We start from the raw sequence: 6000 nt of genomic DNA, 5'->3' as shown, positions 1-6000 counted from the left end.
ACGAATCTATACAAAAGTGTTTGAATGAGATACTATATAATATATTAAAATAATACAATACAAGAAATTTCAGAATAATAATTTTAAAAGCGCAAAAATGAATTTTGAAAACAACAAGCTAGCCATTAAAATAATATATGTACAGATATACACAAAATATTTAGATAAGACATTATACCAAAACATGATAGCACCAACTTCAAAATAATTATACATGTAAAAACAAGGCGAAATAATTAAAATAGGTTAACAAATACACCTAGATTGATTTTAAAATCCAAGTATTCCCAAGTAAAGAGCTCAACTAAGTTAATATATGTACATAATATAGGGTCTAAAATACATACGTAATGTAGTTATTAAAAATATATATATATACACAATATAGTATTAAGAATATACACAACATGTATGATATTAAAATATAGTATTAAAAAACATAATGCATATAAGTATTGATTAAAGAAAATGCTAATACTAATAATAGTAACGGTAAAATACTAATAAATAGTAGATATAGTATAATAATGAAAACATATATATAGATAAGAAACATAATAGATGAGTAATAAGAAAATAAAAATGCCATAATAGTCTTGATACAATGGTAATAGTAACTATAAAATGATGATGATAATAATAATAATAATAGTAATGTAGAAATACAAAAAGCAAATATAATAAAATATTGAATTAAAAAATATATATATATAATATAAAAAATACACTAATATATGGTAATAATAGTAGTAATGTAGCACCCCAAACCCGGCCCAGACGTTATGGCCTGATCCGACATGCCACATCGAAGCATTCAAAACATTTTCGATCCAGAAAGAAAACTTACTGAGTGTTTTAAAGATGATTTCATTATAGGTTAAAGTGAATGGAAGCTGTGCACCAGGTAGGAAACCGGAAATGAGGAGGTGAGTCCATCGGACTGCTTAAGTACCAAACTCCCTTCGGATCCAATCCTAGACATGCAAACCGCCATTGCCATACCTTAACGTCATGTATATTTCTAGGAAACCAATTTGATTAAGTCCTTTTTAGGAAAAGTGATTAATTTTGGAAAATATCTTCATTGCGGAAGCTTTGCTTGTTTTCGTGTTATTTTGAAATCAATTACTATTTTTGAAAACACGCCCTAAGCTATCCAATTTCAATAGTTAAATATAAATATTACCTATCTTAATAAAACATATAAAAACCATCAAAAATAAATAAGCGGCCTTATTACATTTAAAAGCCCAAAACCTCAAACGTAATTAAAGGATGTCCAGTTCACCAGAAGAAAATCAACTTTCAGAACGGGTGGCCACTCCGAATTCCCTCACAACTCCAAGCCCACTATGGTTGGGGATTTCCTGCGTGGATGAAAATAAAAGGGTGAGTTTGGGGAAACTCAGTGTGTAAGGAAACCCATTCAAAGCCCAAGTCAGCTCAAGCCCATTGGGCCTAAGCCCATTCAGGTAACAGTGGTACTGGGCCAGAGCCCTTTTCAGATTACAATAAACTGGGCCTTAGCCCCTTATTCAGATAACAGTATGGCCCATAGGCCCATTTCAAAATACATGCAACATCAGTAAACATATGCAAGCCCATTTGGGTAACAGTGGTACTGGGCCAGAGCCTTTTCAGATTACAATAAACTGGGCCTTAGCCCCTTATTCAGATAACAGTATGGCCCATAGGCCCATTTCAAAATACATGCAACATCAGTAAACATATGCAAGCCCATTTGGGGAGACTACTCAACCCACCAACCACTACACTCCACCCGTACCAGCCATACACTCCATGTGGGGAATAGCTCAACCCACCCAGCCCAACACTCCACAGTTGCAGCCTTGCTGCTCAGTTAACAGTAAATTGAGGCAAGCCTCCAGTACGTGGACAAGCCACTTTCAGTACTTCCTCCGTCAATATCCCAGTCCCATGCATCAGATAATAACAACATGGCATGCAGTAAATAACAACAGTCAAACATGCATTTAGGTCAATTTAACCCTAGGGTATTTCGATAATTTATCTCCTAAACTGTAAATTTCCACTTTTAAAGGTATTTCAGTAATTATCTATTTTAGGGTTTTCATGCATATTCCTACTTTTCACTTAGTAACAGAATCACGTACCGAGGGTTCTTACCGAATTGGGCCCGTTGGCCTATCATTCCAATTTTGGCCCATTAAGCCCAAAAATATCGAGGGCACAGAAATCATGCACTTTGCAGTCCAAACATTGCAGCTTACCAAAAACATTAATCGATTTACCTCACGAGCATTCGCACACTCGCAAATCTACAAAATACCGGTTTTTGGCATTTCGGCTTTTGCCGATCTAGACTAAGAAAGAGGATGTTAGTTACACACCTGTTTGCGACGATATGCTGACGAGATCCACACACGAACCGCCTACAATTGGATTACTAACACGTTAATCTAACTATTCAAATACAAACTACGTATTAACCCCTTACAATATTCGGCCAACCACACCTACAGATCATAGTAAGATTATAAGAAATCAATAAGCTACTCATTAACAAATTTTTGTCAATGTTTACCACATAATCATAATTTCACTGCAAGCTGTCTTCCTGAGCACCAGTCACTAAATTATTTATAACTGGAGCTACGAAACTCCAAATCAAGTTCCGTTAATTTTCCCTGAAAATAGACTCATATATCTTCTATCCATAAAATTTTCAGAATTTTTGGTTTAGCCAATCAATACCAGATTTTTCTCAAATTTTCCCATGTTTCACTGTTTGACTAATCTGACCACTCTTCATTACGAATAAAATATCTCATTGTACAGAATTCAAAATATGTTGTTGTTTATTTCATTAGAAACTAGACTCAATAAGCTTTAATTACATAATTTATTCAGCTTCTAATTTATCTCCCACAATTTATGGTGATTTTCCAAAGTTACGTTACTGCTGCTGTCCCAAGCAGATTTATTACCAAATCACTCTTTCATACACCTATCTTGCATGCATGTTATTTAAACATGTATATCACCAATCAATCATCACATATCTATGATTTTTACTTAAGCATAATCTCCATTTCATCATTTTAAAGCACAACATGTTAGCCGATTTTTCCCTTTAGCATCTAAGGCACATGCATGCTCATTTGTTTGGCTCAACTTCACATATCTTCCATTTTTCATCAAAAGAACATAAAACAACAACCATTTCCTTCATTTTAATTCATGACCAAATGCTCACAACACAACCAAAACCAAAATATGCTTCAAGAGTTAAGGTAGAATCAAGAAGAACTCATGAACATCAAGATAGAAGCAAACTACCATGAACTTACCTTCAATTTTCTTCCTCAAGTGACCGAACATTCAAGAGCTTTCTCCTCTCCTTTCTCTTCTCTAACTTTTGGCTATGATGAACAAAGATGGACAAAACTTTGTTCTTTTCACCCCTTTTTCTTTTAATAAAATTTCATATTTCATCCATTTAATTCTTTAATACAAAAGACATGAAATGCCCATCCTGGAACATTTACCTAACCCATTATCATGGAACATTTACCTAACCCATTATCATGAAATATTTACCTAATCCATTATCATGGAACATTTACCTAACCCATTATCAATTTGTACCATGAATTATGGATATCAAGTGCACATTTTGTCTACAACAACATGATGGCTGGCCACTTCATGTAAAATGGGAGGTTTGTCATGTAAATCCTCCTATTTTGCACTCCTATTTATTTGGCCACTTCAATTTAGCCTATAGCATTTTCAAACATTTTCACATAGGTTCTATTTCATAATTTCACTCACAAATGACAAAATCAAAGCATGAAATTTTGCCAATATTCACAGAATTCCCGAAAATTGGGGCGTTACAAGTAATAATAATATTGAAATGCAAAGAATAAATATAATATAATAATGATATTAAAATGAAGTAATCAAATAATACTATATAAAAATATATGTACATACATATATAAATAAACATACACTAATTCTAATAATAATAACGATAGAAGTGGTATCAAGATAAAAATAATAGTAATAAATAATAATAGAAATAAAATACCAAGGACATGTTAATAATAACAGATTAATGAATTAAATATAAATGAATACACAAAATAAATACACAAAAATGAAATATAATCATAATAGTAATATTAGCAAAATAATAATAATAAGTTAGAGTAATAATAATATATTAAATATGCTAATTTAATATATAATATGAAAAAAAGAGACCAATTTGAACTTAAAACAGGGGCCTGGGGCGAATAAAAAAAATAAAAGAGAAGAGGACTGATTTAAAAATAAGCAAAATCTAACAACCAAATTAAGAGAAAAAGCAAAGATAAAATAGGGCCTGATCAAAGGACGCTAAAGATGGAGGGACCTCGTATGCAAATATCCCAATAATTGAGGATACATGAATCCCCATCCCCACCAACGGCACCGTTTTGTTTGGTGTTTAAACACCCATTCTCTTTATTATTTCAGCCTTAATTTCATTGAAGAAAAGAAAAAAGAACAAAAAAAAACGTTAAAGCTTCTCTTCCTCTCTTCTCCTATTGACAATCGTGAGCTCGCCGCCGCCGCATCACTGCGCCACCACCATATCGGTGGCTGGCGATGCTCAAGGGTGGGTTTTTAGCCCCCGATTCAGCCATGTATGAAGGCTAAGATTTTTGAACCAAGAAAACCCGAAAATGAAGGGATCTCCACCCTTTTTGGGTTCAGCTCCGACGACGGAGGGAACCGCCGATGGTGTGACCCAGGGGTTCGGGTAAGTTTTCTCCCTTTCTTCTTTTTATTTCTTGTTCTTTGAAGCTTAAAAGTAAAATCAAAAATGAAAAAAGAAAAAAAATCAGAAATTGAAAAAAACGTAACCTTCTTCTCTTGTTTTTTTTTTGCTCTTTTATTTCTGAAAATCTGCATACAAGAATTGGGGATCCCCTTTTACGATTGCTTTCGGCTTCTATTTTTAGCCGAAAAATTAGATAGAATCTAAAATTCCCCCCTTCTTCCTGATTTTCGGATGGCTTTCTTATAGCCATCCTTTTTTACAAATTTTATTATTACTTGTTGTTGTGTTTTCTCCTTTTTCTCTTTTGCAGGTGCAAGTGGAGCAAGTGGAGGTGTGGAGGTGTGGGTGGTGACAGACTTTGGTGGCTAATTTTTTTAGTTTTTTTTTTGTGTTTTTGAGTTGGGCTAGTGCAATGAGATTAGGTTGAGCCAAAATTAGGTTTGGGCTTATAACTGGGTAATGAGCTAGGTTTAATTTGGGTTTAGTTTTATTGGGCCCGGACAAAATTTGGGCCTTACAATGTGCACATTGAACTTGATTATATTGAAAGTTTTTGACGTCATCCATTGTTCAATATGAATTGCCATGATGACAGGAACATTGTATTGAAAAACCCCCCAACTAAATTAGCAAGCTCATGGTTTTGTACTTGAACTTGAATTAAGCCAATCCCACTCAATTTGACTTTCTTTGGGTATTAGCTTTATTTGTTAATTAATTAAGAATTCAGTTCACTTAAAGTCTGAGTAGGAGTTATAGCCCCATGCGATTTGTCAACCCAACCATTATACAAATTTAGCATACTTGGGTCATTGAAATGCACCAATTCAAAGCCGCGTACTTCTAGATAAAATCTACTCTTAGGGCAATAATTTATTAAAGGTCCCTAGCTATACGCCGAGTATCCATGCATTATAAATTGCTATCTTCCAAATGTTACCATGGCCTCACATGCATACTTTGACATGCATTATTTTGCATGTGTTTCATGCGATTTCGCTTTTTGTTTAACATCCAAATAACTTATGCATCAAAAGTTGGATATAGGATACTCGATATTCCAAAATTAGAACATCAAGATATTTCATATATCTGTTGTGGAACATCAAGAGTTAAGCATCAAGACATCTCATATGTTAGTTTGAAGCATCGAGATATCTCTTTGTATAGAAACTCCATATATT

The 6000-nt window shown here is 33.7% G+C and overlaps 1 long non-coding RNA gene across 1 annotated transcript; it reads left to right on the top strand.

Annotated features, from left to right (window-relative positions):
- Positions 1 to 4491: 4491 nt before the first annotated feature.
- LOC107949335 (uncharacterized) lies at positions 4492 to 5378 on the top strand. Its single transcript, XR_001697709.2, has 2 exons — positions 4492 to 4795; positions 5127 to 5378. It is a non-coding gene; the product is annotated as an uncharacterized lncRNA (long non-coding RNA).
- The last annotated feature ends 622 nt before the right edge of the window (positions 5379 to 6000 follow it).

The sequence above is a fragment of the Gossypium hirsutum genome, chromosome A04, assembly GCF_007990345.1.
Source record: "Gossypium hirsutum isolate 1008001.06 chromosome A04, Gossypium_hirsutum_v2.1, whole genome shotgun sequence".
Taxonomy (NCBI): Eukaryota; Viridiplantae; Streptophyta; class Magnoliopsida; order Malvales; family Malvaceae; genus Gossypium; species Gossypium hirsutum.
The sequence above is the reverse complement of the archived record's forward strand: the minus strand, read 5'-3'. Positions and strand labels throughout refer to the sequence as shown.